Source organism: Notechis scutatus, unplaced genomic scaffold (genome assembly GCF_049901735.1).
Source record: "Notechis scutatus isolate UNSWTSFEM ecotype Mainland unplaced genomic scaffold, rNotScu1.2 NSCUSCF28, whole genome shotgun sequence".
NCBI lineage: Eukaryota > Metazoa > Chordata > Lepidosauria > Squamata > Elapidae > Notechis > Notechis scutatus.
The window spans coordinates 285,896-302,539 of NW_028263152.1; the positions used below are offsets into that span (position 1 = coordinate 285,896).

The 16,644-nt window shown below is 40.3% G+C and overlaps 1 long non-coding RNA gene across 1 annotated transcript in view; it reads right to left on the minus strand.

Moving 5' to 3' along the window:
* LOC148128527 (uncharacterized) overlaps positions 1–16,644 on the minus strand; it is a 184,451-nt gene that overhangs the window by 166,570 nt on the left and 1,237 nt on the right. The window lies entirely within an intron of this gene.

A 16,644-nucleotide genomic window follows, 5' to 3' on the forward strand; every position in this document is an offset into this window, starting at 1 on the left:
ATACCCAATTAATAAGAGAGAAACAATACATTAATAAACTAAAGGAGGAATTAAATTTTTTTATAAAAGAAAACGATAATGGAGAAACCACGAAACAAAATATTTGAGATACAATGAAGGCGGTAATGAGGTATAACAATCTCTTATAATGCCAAGAGAAATAAGGAAAAATATTCCCAACAAAACAACAAAGAATTAAGGAGCTAGAATACCCCAAAAGATTCAAAACTGCAAAATCAGTAAGTATAGCTAAACACAAACTGAATTTAATTGAACAAGAGATTATGAATTTGAATTTGACTAGACAAACCTATTTTGAACATGCCAACAAGCCAGGATGGCTATCTTATAAATTAAAAAAAAAAGAAAGAAAAGAGATTGATATATCAGTTAATAGATAGTAAGGGAGATATATACCAGGAAATAGAACAGAAAAAAGAAATCACTCATAAATACTTTGAAGATCTATACAAAAAAGAAGATGTCAGTGAAGATAGAATAAGGAATTATTTAGATGAAGTGAAGGATAAGGCAACTGGGGAAGAAATGGTAGAACTACTAAATAAAGATATTACTGAATCGGAATTGAAATCAGCAATAGAGAACCAGAAAAATAACAAAACCCCGGGCCCAGATGGGATTCCAGGGGAGCTGTACAAGGCAATAGTAGAACAAATTGGACCACTTATGGTGGAAGTTTTTAATGATGTTTTACTGGCAGCTAGGATGCCGGACTCATGGAGGGGGGCGTTGATTTCACTGATCCCGAAGGAGGATACGGATCCCAGATATATAAATAATTATAGGCCGATTTCACTCTTAAATACTGATTATAAAATATTCACTTCTATTATAGCGAACAGATTAAAAAGAATGTTAAACTTGTATATACATGAAGATCAAAATGGATTTCTCCCAACTAGGCAAATAAAGAACAATCTAAGAATAGTATTAGATGTACTAGAATTTTATGAAACCCACCCCGAGAAACAAGTAGCACTCATGTTCTTAGATGCAGAGAAGGCTTTCGATAATCTAAATTGGCAATTTTTAATTCAAAAAATTTATAATTTGAATCTGGGCACCAAATTTGAAAATATTATAACAACCATCTATGACACACAACAAGCTAATATAATAATACATGGGGAATATACTCGCCCAATAAAGATAGAAAAAGGAGTGAGACAGGGCTGCCCACTCTCTCCCCTGCTCTTCATATTATCATTAGAGACATTATTAATGCAAATTAGGTGGAATTCAGATATAAAGGGGTTAACGGTTAAGAAAGAGGAATATAAATTGCAAGCATTTGCGGATGATATGATTTTCTTTATCGAAGAACCAATAGACAGGGGACTAAAATTGATGAATGAATTAGAGAAATTTGGAGCAGTAGCAGGACTCAAAATTAATAGGAAAAAAACCAAATTAATGACTAAAAAATTAACAGAAAAACAGAAAATAGAATTAGAAGAAACAATGGAAATACAAGTGACAAAGAAAGTGAAATATTTAGGAATTTGGCTAACGCCACACTGTAAGACACTTAAAGAAAATAATTACGATAAATTGATACATCAGGTAAAGAAAGATTTAGAATCATGGGGTAAACTCCAAATTTCACTACTAGGTCGGATCGCTACCATTAAAATGAACATTCTCCCTAAATTTTTGTACCTATTCCAAACGATCCCAATTAAATTATACAAAAAGTTTTTTGAAGAATTCAATAAAATAACCCTTAAATTTATTTGGCAAGGGAAAAAACCCAGAATAAATGTAAAAGCAATGCAGGATATGAAGAGCAGGGGAGGGTTAGCATTTCCAAACTGGGAGTTATACTATATGGCCACCTCGTTAGTTTGGCTGAAAGATTGGGTGAACTTAACCAACAAAAGAATATTATTCCTAGAAGGCCACGATTTACAAAGGGGGTGGCATGCTTTTCTATGGGATGTAGGGAAAACCAGTCAAAAATATTTTCATAGACATTTAATTAGAGACACACTACTAACAAATTGGAGGAAAATACAGAAAAAACATTATACAAAAGTACCAATATGGATTTCAACAATGGAGGCGATGATTCACCCAAATAATTTGGATATTACTAAAATGTTTAAATATAAAGACTTATTGGACCCACAAGGAAATTTGAAACCGAGGCAGGAACTTCAGGAGCAAGAACAAAAAATTGATCAATGGGTTTACCTTCAGATTCAAAGTAGATACAAACAAGACAAGAAAGAATTTGGAATTAACAATAAACTTCAACAATTAGATAAAATTTTATTAGGATCAGACAAAAAAACATAACAAAATTTTATAATTATTTATTACAAACAGAATTAGAAGAAGAAATTGTAAAAGGGAATATGATTGCTTGGAGTAGGAACGTAGGACGTAGCATTACACTAGCAGAATGGGAAAAAGTTTGGGGCAGAAATAATAAGATCACAAAATCCGTAGCATACAAGGAAAATCTTTATAAAATGTTTTATAGATGGCACCTCCCCCCTTCGAGGTTAGCGAAGATGCACCCTAACATGAGTCTGTATTGTTGGAAATGTAGGAAAAAAGAAGGAACCTTTTTTCATATGTGGTGGTCATGTACAGAAATCCAAAATTACTGGAAGAAAATCAAAACTTGGTTGGAAGAAATTACAAAAGAGCAGATCGAATATAAACCAGAGTCCTTCCTGTTAGGGATTTTCGATAATCAAATTTCCAAAAAAGCTAAATACATAACAATACACATTCTAACAGCGGCCAGATTAGCCTTCGCTCAATATTGGAAACAACATCAAACTCCATCAGATGAAATGATTATCGAAAAAATTTCAAAATGTGCAGAAATGGATAAACTGACTTTGGCGCTAAAAAACAAAGATACTTCACTATATTATGATAGCTGGAATTGTTGGTATAATTGGATTGATCAAAGATAAATTATATATCATGAGGCATAAGAGAAAAGTATTAATCTATAATAATGATATAGTGATATATGTAAAGAACAGGTGTGTGTATATGACATAAATCAAAGGTTATGAAAAAGATCTTGCAAACTGTAAAAATAAGAATAAGAATTGTACTCAAATTATTTTCACTGCTTCTTGGAGAACTGGGGAGATATGAATAATAATTCGTCCTTGATTACCTATTTTTCAATATATTCATTAATACAAGCAGATTGGCCCAATAGATTATGGTATTATGATAGATGATTTATTCCAATTCTTAGATAAAGCTAGTTAGATCACTTTAAAAATTCACAGCTTTCAGAAAAAAATATAATTTCGCAATACGGTAGAGATAGATGTGCATAAATAAAACCCAATAGAAAAATATCTGAAAAAAATCTTCACCAATCTAGACCTGACAAACGATGGAATCCCATATAAGAACAATGGATGGGAGCTCCAATGCAGATCTCTCATTAAAGTGTCCTTTATACTTTGTTGATACTATTGCGTATGTATACTGATCACTGCTTATAATAAACTGGTAGTAGTAACTAATTTATTAGATAAACAGTCATATAATTTGATTGTTTTGTTACTGATGCACTGGAAGAAGAATGAAAGATAAGCCTTGAGAAGATCTTTAAGATGATCTGTTGGAATTTTATGTTGAATACTAATAAAATTATGGTAAATGTCTAGTGAATTTGTAGACAATGATGTACTGTGGTATTTAATACCTGATGTATTTTTAGAGATATATAGTGTTTCAAATACTTTTTGGAAATGTAATTATAAAGAAGGTATTTTTTTAATTATATGTGGCTGACTAGTAATAAGGCAAAAAAATATGGGAACCAGAGTTATGTTTCAATTCAGAAGAATCTTAAAATACGTATAGAATAAAACCATTGTTTTAAGACTTTTATATGAGGAATTGGGGAAAAAATATAACTTATAATTTAAGTCTGTCCTTTTTACCTGCCATGGTTGCAGCCTTGGAGCCCCCAACCTCTCTTTGACTGCCTTGCTTCTCTTACTGGAACTGGAGGAATATGCAGCATTCAAAGCGTGGACCAGAGTCTTAATGAAACTGTACAAATAGGGGTAATTTGCAACCCGCATTGTGTTCCTTTTCTCCTGGGTCTCCAGTGGGGCTTTCTGGGTACTTCTTCTCCGGCCTTTGACAGAAAAGACGTGCTTTGAAAGAGAACAGTAAAAATAATGATCTTCAACCTGGGGCTCCACAAATAAATTGGGTTCAAATAGATGATATAGTTGCTTAAATTTCCGCTGAAAAGCAAACGCCCAAATACTATGGACATATTTAAGAATTTTGTGCCTTCTAATTGCAAAATGACCTAAGACTGTCAAGATCCAGATTTTCCCTTCAATGGGTTCTGGCAAATACATAAATGTTTCATGGAAAGGAATAATTCTGTCCCAAATTGAATTATATTCCATGAAGTGAACAAAGACATTGACTTGTCTCCACTTCGAGAGGGCCTCCCTGAGGGGGGCTGTATGCCCAGTTGTTGAGAACTGTTGTGATATAACAACACAAATTCCATTCTGGACAAACATGGGAGTTAAAGTCCTCATGAAATTCATTGTGTCTGAAGCAAAGAGACCAATCAGGGTCCATCTGAAATGGAGCAGCAGCTGGACAATTCCTGGGTACTGACTGGATCCCTTGTTTTGGGAGCATCAGGTGGAAAAAAGGGAATTGACTTTTATCAGTCAGAGTGTTTGAAACAGGTTCAACACTGATCTGAAAAAGCAATGAAGAATGTGGTGTTATATTTGGGGTCAGGACAAGTCCCAAACACTAGATTTTAATAGCTCCTTACCGGTTCTCATGACCACATTAGTATAGTTAGTTTATTATAGCCATTAAGCCAGATTAAAATGCATAATGTAGAACATGGAACATTATCAAATATATGTATAAAAACAGAATACAAGAATAAGTTAAGAATAAAGAATATAAATCATTTCTGCATTGTCCTACAATTTATCACAATCAGACTCACATATCCAGATCTCTACTTAACTGTTTTGCTCAAATAATGGGCTATATCAGAGGTATTTTTTTAAAATTCTGATTGCCTAGGATATATGCTATTTTAATAAATGGATCCTAATAGGTCATTTATGAGGTTCAAGATACTCATCTCTTTCTTAGACATGTCTATGGTCTAATAATGGATGTGTTCTCCAGTTATACGAAAGAAAGGTAACGTATCCTAATATAATTTGTCAGTTGTACAATACAAGTTGTCTTTAACTGAAATTTTACATTGCTAACACAAGGAATTTTGGAATGCTATCATTCCATGTGTTAGTTGTACACTTATAATTATGTGCACTGATTTAGACAAAGGGCAAATTGTGTAAATTCCCAATCCAGCTTTGAGGGCAGCTGTTTAATCCTTTTATCCACCCCCAAGATACTCTTCAAATGCTGTGATTGGGTTTGTTCTAGTAGTGATATATATTAAAGCCCAAACTTCAGTTTGATATAATGGTTTGGCAGTAACTTTGGTATCATATACTTTAATAAATGGAAAGAAAGCTGGATAGCTATATTTCTTTTAAAGTTTAAGCTGTAAATTCACTAGTGTGCTTTTTAAAAGTGTCTCCTTTGATGCTGTGGAAAGTAATATCCCATCTCAGTGAAGTGTTTACTTGCTCTGTTGGCTCACTATCAATTGGACATCTCATGGCTGTGATGTTGTCTTCCAAAGATCTTATCTTTTGCTTTGATGTATCAATAATCATTGAATGATTATATCAGTGGGAGTCAAGCTTTCCTAACAATCTATACAATCCAACTTATAAGTGTGATAATAATAAATACTGAGAGTGTAAACCAGTCTGTACCAATTTGTATTTATCACCATAGACATGTCTACTTCAGGATCCATCATTACTGATAAGTAGTACTTATCATAATATCAATGATAAATCATTAATGTAGACTACATATAGGAATGGTTCAAATGTGCCCCCTTGTCTTACTCCATGGGAAAAAATGATCCTTCTTATGACTCCATAGAGCCCAAACCTCCCTCTCAAACAGGGCTTGGAGAAAGGGCCAACAGGCTGAGCTCCATTTTAAGGGCAATCAATTTCCTCCACAGTATTTCTCCATTTACTATTTCAAATGCTGCACTAACATCTATGTAACCAGCAAACCCTGGTTACCAGACTGAAATATTTTGGGATTAGATATTTCAAGACAATCTGTTGTCAATATTAGATTATTAACCTTTGCATTGTTTAATATACACATTTATATAATTTTTAACTTTAACCTTATTACTCTTCTCTAAGGAATGCACCTTCTCTTCTACCCAAACTCAAGTTTACCTAAGAGGAACATGGTATAAGTTTTAGTCACAATATCTATTAGAATAACTGGCTTGTAATTGCTAGAGACCTTTATATTCTGTTTTTAAATACATAATCACTACTATTGCCTACTTTAATCCAACTGGATGTGGCAGGTATGGTATGTGAAATGAACATGCCAGTAAAGAACCCACAACTAGGGATATTTTTGAGCATCTACTGGAAAGTTCTCTCCAGGGACCTTATTGCTCTTCTGGCCTTTTATGATGAATTTGAACACTAACATAATAGGATAAAAAAATAGCTGACATGTTCACTAATATGGTGAAAATCAGATCTTGAATTCCATGGAGAAGATACAACTGGAGTTATTGCTCACCCACCACTATCCTACTCACTTGAATAGATGAAGACACACACACACAAACCTGAGAGACTTTGAGAGACTACACAGAAAGACAACTGGAGGCTCTGTTCTGTAGCAGTTGTGATCTTTCCTGTCAGGGCATGTCCAGAAAGTGATGCAGGAGGAAGAGATCTGGATAATAAGGGAATTGACTTCTGCTGTCCTTCAACCAGAGGTGGTATTCAGCAGGTTCTGACCAGTTCTGGAGAGCCGGTAGCAGAAATTTTGAGTAGTTCGGAGAACTGGTAAATACTGCCTCTGACTGGATATTTTACAGTATCCTTCCCCTGCCACGCCCACCAAGCCATGCCCACAGAACTGGTAGTAAAAAAAAATGAATCCCACCACTGCCTTCAACATGAACTTTTGTCTCCCGAGTCTGCTAGGGAAGGTCACCAGAGCTATGGACTTTGATGCCACTTGAGGTTGATGTCCCTTAACTCTAGTACTGCCTGTCTTCTAATGCCAAGAAAGCAACGAACATTGAACACTTCCTAAAGTTTAGAGTAGGGCCTGTTGGAGATTTTCTCATAATATATCTACAGACATGAATCCTATATTGGAGCTGGTTTTAAAATTGTTTATGCCCAAAGTGAAATTACATTTTCCATCTTTACTAGTGATATCCATTTTTGGATGAGAACTGACAAATAGTCAGGAAATTGACAGCCTATGGACTATATCATTGAGCAAATAGTGACAAATTTATAGAGTGGGTAGAATTTTTTTGACCTCTTTACCACTCTACCTGTTGCTTTTCCGTATTCATGTAGGGCACTTGGCTCCTTTCCATTCTGAAGTTCATCCGTTTATGAGACAAACTGGGCGCTGTCAGGTCTGTAGCTGAGATCACAGTGTGGTGGACGGTGTGAACTGATTTCTTGTCACATCCACCCAGGAAAATTGTCTGGGGGGACTGGTGGCCCTTCCCTCACTTGTGTGGATGGACTTGGTGGGGGTACCCTTGCGACACCCCCATCTCTGAGGCTCTGTGTGTGAAGCTCCACAAAAGACCTCCAAGGGCTAGGAAGGTGCCGTTGGGGTGCTGGATTATTTGGATCCACTGATAAGGGATTTGTGTCTCTTATCTGGAGGGGGAGACATGGACGTGTCCACTTTGGCCAAGAAGGGAGAACTGGGGGCTGAGCGAGAGGGAGAGGTTGAGGGAATAGGCAGTTCCTTCTTGATCTTGAGGAGCAGAGAATGGTCCACTGCATGTCCCTCAGATTCTCCTCCCAGTGCCTGGCTATCGGGTCCTAGGTGGCTCTGGGTTCAGGCTCTTCCTTCTGAATGCCAGGCTGATGTGTAACAAGGTTGCTCTCCTTCACAATATTCTCTGCCATGTCTCACTGCGGGCTGGTTGTGCCCAGAAGGGAGGAAGCCCCTTCTCAGTCAGGAATCTCCGCAGCCTGATTTCTGGGTTTGCCTCAGGGGAGACCCCAGGGGAGAGGAGGGGGAGCAGCTACCACCATCCGTGGTTTGTTAAAGGCTCTCAGGAAGCTGCCCCTGGACCTGCATTGTGTCTCAGGGTGGCCGAGAGATTAATTCCTCAGCCTAGGTTGTGGGAATACAGTCCTTGCAGGAAGAAAAGCGTCCCAGCTTGTTCCATTTGTCAACTCTTGTTTGTCTTGTTTCCAACTGAATTAATGCATTTTGGGGTTCCCGTGATTGACCCCTCGGCCAACAGGCTCAACCTCAGAAAACAAACCATGTGAAAAGTTACAAGAGGGAATGCAGCCATAGGTGAAGTGACCAGGTTAAGCGAGTTATATGTCTATGGAGATTCTCAGCCATCCAGGTCCTGGTTGTCCCAAAGGCGCTTTTTATTTTTCAGGAGGCAGCTGGACTTTTTGGTTTTTCCTTGAAGATGTTTTGCTTCTCCTCCCAGAAGCTTCTTCAGCTCTGACGGGATGGTGGTGGGGAAGGGACATTAAATGTGGTATATGAATACGATCTGAAGCAGTTTGTGGCTTCTCAGCTGACTTTCTTGCCCATCCATTGTTCCTAGCTGCTAGGAGTAAAATTAAAACCCCTTGGCTGGTGTGTGTGTCCTCTGCTGGGTGATAAGGAGGAGAAACATTCTTTTTATAAAAAGGGGGAAATCCTTGATTCCCTGGTGACCCTCCAGTCTTCAATGTCCCCCTCCTGCCCCACATGCCCTTGGAGAGGAGGGGACCCCATGTTTGACCCTCCCCCTCCTTGGAGGCCCTTCAGTGCTGAGACCCCCCCCCCCCGTGCTGTGGGGGAAAGAGCCACTGGCCCATGGGGTCCCCTTCCTGACCCCCCAGTTTCTCCCTCCCCCCAACCAGACCTCTGGGGACCCAGGAGAGGATCAGATGGGAGGCCCTCCCCCACCCAGGCCTGGCTTTGGGGGTCAGGAGCTCAGCCCACCTGAGGAGGGGCAAGAAGGCCAGGAGGAAGCTCCAGGATTTAAGCCAAGATCAATTTTATTCAAGGTGCCAAAAGAAAAGATAGGATTTCATGCACAGAACATGGTTAAGAAAGGATGAAAAGCAAACAAAAAAAAAAAAAAAAACCACAAACATAATTCCAGCTGCAACCAATTTCCTCCTTTCCCTCTTTTTACTAGAGATTCCCGCCACAAAATGGCAGTGGACACTGCAGGGCCCGAGCCAGCTTTAGCTGTCCTTCTCACTGCCTGTACGGGGCCGTCTATGATCTGGCCTTTAAGTTATACCTGCTTTCCGCAGGCAGTGAGAAGTACAGTTAAAGCTGGGCAAAGACCCCCCATCCTCCATTTGTTGCCCAAAGTCCCATTTTGGAGAGGATTCTTTTGCCCCCCACAAAGAGGAAAGTAGTTAGAATAATGGAAAAATTGAGTCGGAAGAGACCTCAGAGGGGATCTGTCCAACTGCCCAGTGCAGGGCCTACTAGAAGAGCATGTTTCTTCAACCTTAGCCACCTGAATATGTGTGGACTCCATCTCCCAGAATTCCACAGCCAGCACTCAGGGTCCTTCCTCTGCCGGGTCTTTAGCTGTCCCTCTGACTGCCTGTAGGGGGCGGTCAGCAGCCTGGCCTCTACAGGCTGCGAGTGCCAACCCTGAAGCTGGCCCAGCAGTGGCCATTTTCTTTTCCGTAGCCTTTCCTGTGAGGGCCTCTTCATGAGGATATGAGAATCAGGATCGGGCACTTTTCAGAGCCTCCCCCCTTCTTCCCTGGACTTCCCGACAGGCAGAGGCTGGCCCAGCAGCAGCCTGGGCATCCACAGGAGCAGCTCCCCCTTCAGCCTCCCCCATCTCGGGGGCCTAGGAGGAGCTCCAGGCATTTTGGAGGCCGTTGCCTGGAGGGGCCACGGTCTCCCTGGAGCAAATCCCCTCCCTCCCTCCCATGGCCAAGGCTCTTTTATTCAGGGTTTTGCAGCATTAATTCAGCACCAGAAAAATAAACACAGATGGCTGAGGCTTCATTTAACATCTTCATAAACATAATAAGTAGATTTTACAAACCATTTGTAGATTTCTCCAACGTGGAGCAAACTCAGACAGAAACATGTTGCAAGTAGCAACTCAGGAGCTCAGAAAGAGACATCAGTTTCACTTTAGCTCAGCAGGCAAGCAAGCAAGCAAGTAGGTTTCATCTTCAATAGACAGTGTCAGTCTGTGCTCCCTTCAAATCCCAAGAAAGAAATACTCAGACTCCATGGGTAGAGCAAAGTTATCCTTTTACTGGAAAATAAAGTGAAAGCTACAGATTTAATTCCGAATCTGAGAAATTGGCGGGCAGATCACATATACAAAGGAATGGAAATGCTCCCACCCCCCAAAGTCCAAATGGCTCTTCCAATTAAAAGTTCTGAATATGATCATGTGGCCATCTCCAGGTGGTGATGAGGCTTCTGTCAGTTGACCTTGACATATTTTGATAAAAGTTCGCAGTTGCGCAAAAGGGGACAGAAGCTAGCCAAGAAATGGAAAGTTAAAGAAAGGAATCCCCCTCCCCTTGCTAACCCAGCAAAGGAATGCAAAACACCTCCAGCCTTCTTCCCCTCCAAATTCCCCCCTCCCTCCGTTGCTAATGACAGCCGAAAGAAATAGATTGGCATAGCAGCAGAGAAGCAATAGTTAGAATGCAGAATATACATATTATGGAAGATATCTTGAGGCTGACATTCGGACCCCCTAGAAGAAGGACATTAGTCCCTGTAAGAAAAGATAGCATAAACATATGTTAACATTTGCATACATCTCTATGGTTTATCAGGGTATTTGGCATAAAAGTTCTTGAGCAGTTCAGGAGCCCTAATGTCTTTCTCATTAACCCATTCAGTATAGGACGGAGGAAAATGTTTCCAAGCTACAAGATATTTGATACGACCCCTCCATTTCCTAGAGTCTAGAATTTCTTTAATCTCAAAATGTTGTTCACCCTCAATCAACAATGGTACGGGGGGATCAGTCTGGGTCGGTCTCAAGGTACAGGTATGTTCGGGTTTTAACAAACTGACGTGGAAAACCGGATGAATACGATGAAGAGTCTTTGGTAAAGTCAACTGAACAGTCACAGGATTTACAATCCGCTCAATGGGGAAAGGCCCCACATACTTAGGACCCAACTTCTTCGATTTCTGGGTAGTCTGCAAATATTTAGTCGAGAGGAATACTTTGTCACCCACTTGATACGACATCTGCGGGGCTCGCTTTCTGTCAGCAAATTTCTTATGAGACTGGTGCGCCTCGTCCAAAGCTTTACGAGCGACCGGCCAATTAAGTTGAAGTTGAGATATCCAGTCGCCCAACGATTGGACATTGGGTTTTTCATGAGGAAGTTCAGGTATGGGCGCAAAATCTTGCCCCGTTGCCACTTTGAAAGGAGTAAACCCCGTACTGCTGTGGACAGAGTTATTATATGCCACCTCCACAAAAGGCAGTAGATCCGCCCAGTTGTCTTGCTGATAGTTTATGTAACATCTGAGGTATTGCTCTAGCACCCCGTTAGTCCTCTCGCAAGCTCCATTAGTTTGGGGATGGTGGGCGGAGCTTAAGCTCTGGGTGGAGCCTATTAACTTCAAAAATTCCCTCCAAAAGTTATAGATGGAGAATTTACAGATTCTATCAATATTAAAAAAGGCACAAGACAAGGATGTCCATTATCCCCTCTGCTATTTGTATTGACTTTGGAAGTGTTAAACAGAAATATTAGAGAGGACACAAACATAAAAGGAATGAAAGTTAAAAAGGAGGAATTTAAGTTGCAAGCCTTTGCAGACGACTTGGTCTTTATTTTGGAAGACCCTTTAGAGACAGCTTTAAAATTACTGGAAAAGATAGAGACATATGGTGAGATGGCTGGCTTGAAAATAAATAAAGAGAAAACAAAGATTCTGACAAAAAACATGTTATTGAGACAAAGAGAAGAGTTGGCAGACCTATTGAAAATTCAAGTTACGAATAAAGTTAAATATTTGGGGATAATTTTGACTTCAAGATGTATTACATTGAAAGAGAATAACTATATCAAACTTAAACAGCAGATAGCATCCGACTTGAAAAAGTGGGAAAATTTACAATTGTCTTTGATAGGTAGAATTTCAACAATTAAAATGAATATTCTACCTAGAATTTTATATTTGTTTCAAACAATACCAATCAAGCTAAGTAAGGACTATTTTGAAGAATTAAATAAAATTGTGTTGAAATACATATGGCAAGGTAAGAAAGCGAGAATAAAATTAAAACTTCTACAGGATGCCAGAATTAGAGGAGGATTTGGCCTTCCTAACTGGGAGTTGTATTATCAAGCTGCAAACTTAATGTGGGCTAAAGAATGGATAACATTAAGAAAGACTAGATTATTGATATTGGAAGGACATGACCTATTGTTGGGTTGGCATGCTTTTTTGTGGTATAAAGGAACTAAATCCCAGGGCTATTTTAGAAGGCACTATATACGGGAATCGTTATGGTTGAATTGGGAGAAAATTAAGAAACAATGTTATTTGAAAATTCCAGTTTGGTTATCAACTATCGAAGCTTTTTCTTATCCTATAGTTTATAAGAAGGAACAAACAGTTAGATATGGGGAAATATTGGATGAAAAGGGTGAACTTAAAACGATGCAAAAGTTAGAAGAACAAGATATAAAGATGAGTTGGTTTTCATATGCGCAAATACACTCAAGGTATCTTAAAGATTCTAAAACAGAAGGTTTTTATGATAAATTGACTGATTTAGATAGGATTTTGACAGGTTCTGATGAAAAGGTGATTAAAAAACTATATAGTCATTTGTTGGAAATTAAACTAGAGGAAGAACAAGTTAAAGAAACAATGATTGCTTGGGGGAAAAACTTTGGATATGGGATTGATTTGGAGAAATGGCAAAAATTGTGGTCTCAAAATTATAAAATGACAATGTCAGTAGCATATAAAGAAAACTTGTATAAGATGTTTTACAGGTGGCATTTTCCTCCGACAAGAATAGCAAGAATGTTCAAGAACAAATCTGAAAAATGCTGGAAATGTCATCAGACTCCTGGCTCATATTACCACATGTGGTGGACTTGTGAGGACGCAAAAAAAATTGGACTAAAATTCGCATGTGGTTGGAAAAAATGACAAAGGAACATATAGATTTGAAACCAGAGATTTTTTTATTGGGAATCTTACCTGATACATTTAATAAAAATTTAAAGTATCTGATTGTAAATGTATTAACAGCGGCTAGGATTGTATTTGCTAAAAACTGGAAAAGTGAGAAAATACCATTGGAGGAAGAAATTATTAAGAAAATATTGAACTGTGCTGAAATGAGTAGATTGACATTTGAAATTAGAGAACAAGAAGATAAACAATTTTATGAAATTTGGGATCTTTTTTACCATTGGTTAGATAATGCAATATAATAATAGAATACTTAGAAACTTAGGAAATAATGATTATATATATTTCTTTTTTTTCTTTTTTCTTTTTTCTTGGCTTTGATAACATTTTTAGAATATTTCATTACGATAGACTTGGTATGATTTTATGATTCGTAATAAGATAAGTTAAATAAACTATAGTTATCTCGTTTAAGTATGAATTATTAAAATCAGTTAAATGATTGTTTAATAACAATATTAGGATATACAATTGTTGATTGATAATATGAGTTACTATGCAAAATAACTATTATGGAGGTTATGAAATAGATGCACAAAAAGGAGTGATAAACCAACCGATGCACTGTCTGTAAATATATGAAGAAGAAGAATAATGTTTTTATGTCATGTCTTATGTTGTTTGTGTTTTTGTTTGTTGTTAAAATCAATAAAAAAATCTTTTTACAAAAAAAAAAAAAAATTCCCTCCAAAAGTTCGAGGTAAATTGGACCCCTTGATTAGAAACTACATGCTCAGGAACACCGTGCAACCTGTAGACATGTATAATGAACATTCTGGCCAACGACTTCGCCGAAGGGATCTTGGAGCAAGGGATGAAATGGGCTTGTTTGGAGAACAAATCAGTCACCACCTAACTTGCTTAGGGGATAGCTTCCGAGGAGTTTTTAAAGCTTCCAGATTTTTATGGTCAGTCCATATCTCAAATGGGTGCTTCACTCCTTCCAGAAAATGCCTCCAAGCTAGTAAGGCCCAACGAACTGCAAAAGCTTCCTTCTCCCAAACGGCCCATCTCCTTTCAGTGTCAGTCAATTTACGGGAGGTGTAAGCGCACGGTTGTAATGTCCCCTTCTCATTTAATTGAAGTAAGACCGCCCCCACCGCCACATCGCTCGCATCAGCTTGGATCACGAAAGGGGCGTCCATGTCTGGGTGTTTCAGTACTGGTTCTGCAGCAAAAAGTCTTTTAAGCTTTTCAAATGCAGCTTGGCACTCCATGGTCCAATTCAACGGTTGGCTGGGCTTTGGTTTCAATTCCCCCTTTGTCTTCAGGAGGTTGGTGATGGGCATGGCTATTTTAGCAAAAGACGGGATGAATTGCCGATAAAAGTTAGCAAATCCAAGGAAACTTTGAAGCTGTTTTCGGGTTCTCAGTGGGGCCCAGTCCAATACGGCTCGCACTTTTTCTGGGTCCATCTCAATGCCCTCGGGTGAGATACGATATCCCAAGTAGTCGATTTTTTCTTGATGGAACTCACATTTGGATAGTTTGGCGTACAATTTGGCGGCCCTCAGTTTGTGCAGCACGGAGCGTACCAGTTTCACATGTTCGTCTCTAGTCTCCGTGTAGATAAGAATATCATCAAGGTAGACCAGAACCCCCTTGTATAAATGTTCGTGGAGCACTTGATTGATCATTTGCATGAAAACAGCAGGTTCACCCTGTAGGCCAAAAGGGAGAACATTGAACTGGAAACAACCCATCGGGCAGTTGAACGCAGTCTTCCACTCGTCTCCCTCTTTAATTCGGATTCGGTAGTACGCCTCCCTCAAGTCCAACTTTGTGAAAATCTTCCCTTTTGCCAGGTGGGCTAACATGTCCTTCATCAGAGGGAGGGGGTACACGTTCTCCACGGACAATGCGTTTAGGTTTCTATAGTCCACCACCAAGCGTTTGGAGCCATCTTTCTTCTCACGGAACATCACAGGGGCCACCACTCGAGGTCTGGCGGGTTTGATGAAACCACGTTTCAAGTTCTTGTCGATAAACACTCTCAGTTCCTCCAGCTCCCCCGGTGTCATCGAATACAGCTTCGGTTTCGGGAGCATCACCCCCGGTAGAAATTCAATACTACAATTGGTTGACCGATGAGGGGGGAGCTCGTCGGAGGCCTCTTCGCTAAACACCTCTCTTAAGTCCCAGTACTCCTTCGGGATTTTCTCCTCCCCCTCCACGCGTTCGGCACCTGCGGAAACTGTCTCGGCTGGAACCTGGAGCTTTGGATGGGATTTCTCCTCCCCTTCCGGGCAGGTTTGCTCCTCCCCTTCCGGTGGCCGATCGGTGCAGATACGTATCCACCCCTCTCTCCAGTTCACATGGGGATTCCACTTCCGAAGCCAGGGCAATCCCAATATTAGAGGCTGTTCCATCCCAGGGGCCACAATAAAACACAGGGTCTCGCGGTGGGATCCCATTGTCATCTCTAGGGGCTCCATTATAAAACGTGCGGGGCAACCTCCCGGCTCAGATCCATCCAGTTGGCAGAAGGATATGGGCGTTCTTAAAGTTCTCAGTCCGATGCTCATATCCTTGACTACCTTCATGTTAATTATGCACCTCGTGCACCCCGAGTCCAATAAGGCCAACATCTCTCCCTCAGTCCCTGAGGTGGGCACCCTTAATTTTATTGGGATGGTCATGGGCCCTTGGTTAGGACTTACCAGGATGTCATCTTCCGAGTCGGTCTCGCTCTCGTCGAGGGGGGTTGGAGGTCCCAGCTCCTCTCCCGCCAGAGGGGCAACCTCTACAACCTCTCTTTTCTTCAGCCCGGTTTCGCGAGGCTTGGTTGGGGGGTTTTCGGGCTTCCTCCCTGGGCCCCATGCTCTCTTTGGATCCGGCTTGGCCCGGCAATCCACCATCCGGTGGCCCTCCTTCCCACAACGAAAACAGGCTGTGGATTTGGCTCTTGCCATCACCCCTCCCTTTCGGGGGTTGGAGGTCTCTCGGAGACGTGGGGGGAGCAGTTTGCTCCAGGCGGGGCCCCCTCTGCATCTGCTTCGGGTTAGATCTATGTCCACCTCTTCCGCCAGCAAGTACCACGACTACAAATCATGTGGGTCCCTTCTGGAGATGCATGTGTGGTATATATCTTCATTTAAGCCATCTTTGTAGGCTTCTACCAGGGCCCCCTGGGACCAGCCTCGGATGTGGTATGCCAGCTGCCTGAACTCTTGGGTGTAGTCTGCAACCGATCTCCCCTCTTGGATTAGAGTCTTCATTCTGATCCTGGCCCTTCTCTCTGCCAGAGGGTCCTCAAACCTTCTCCTCAATGCAGTCATGAAAACATCAAGGCTCTGC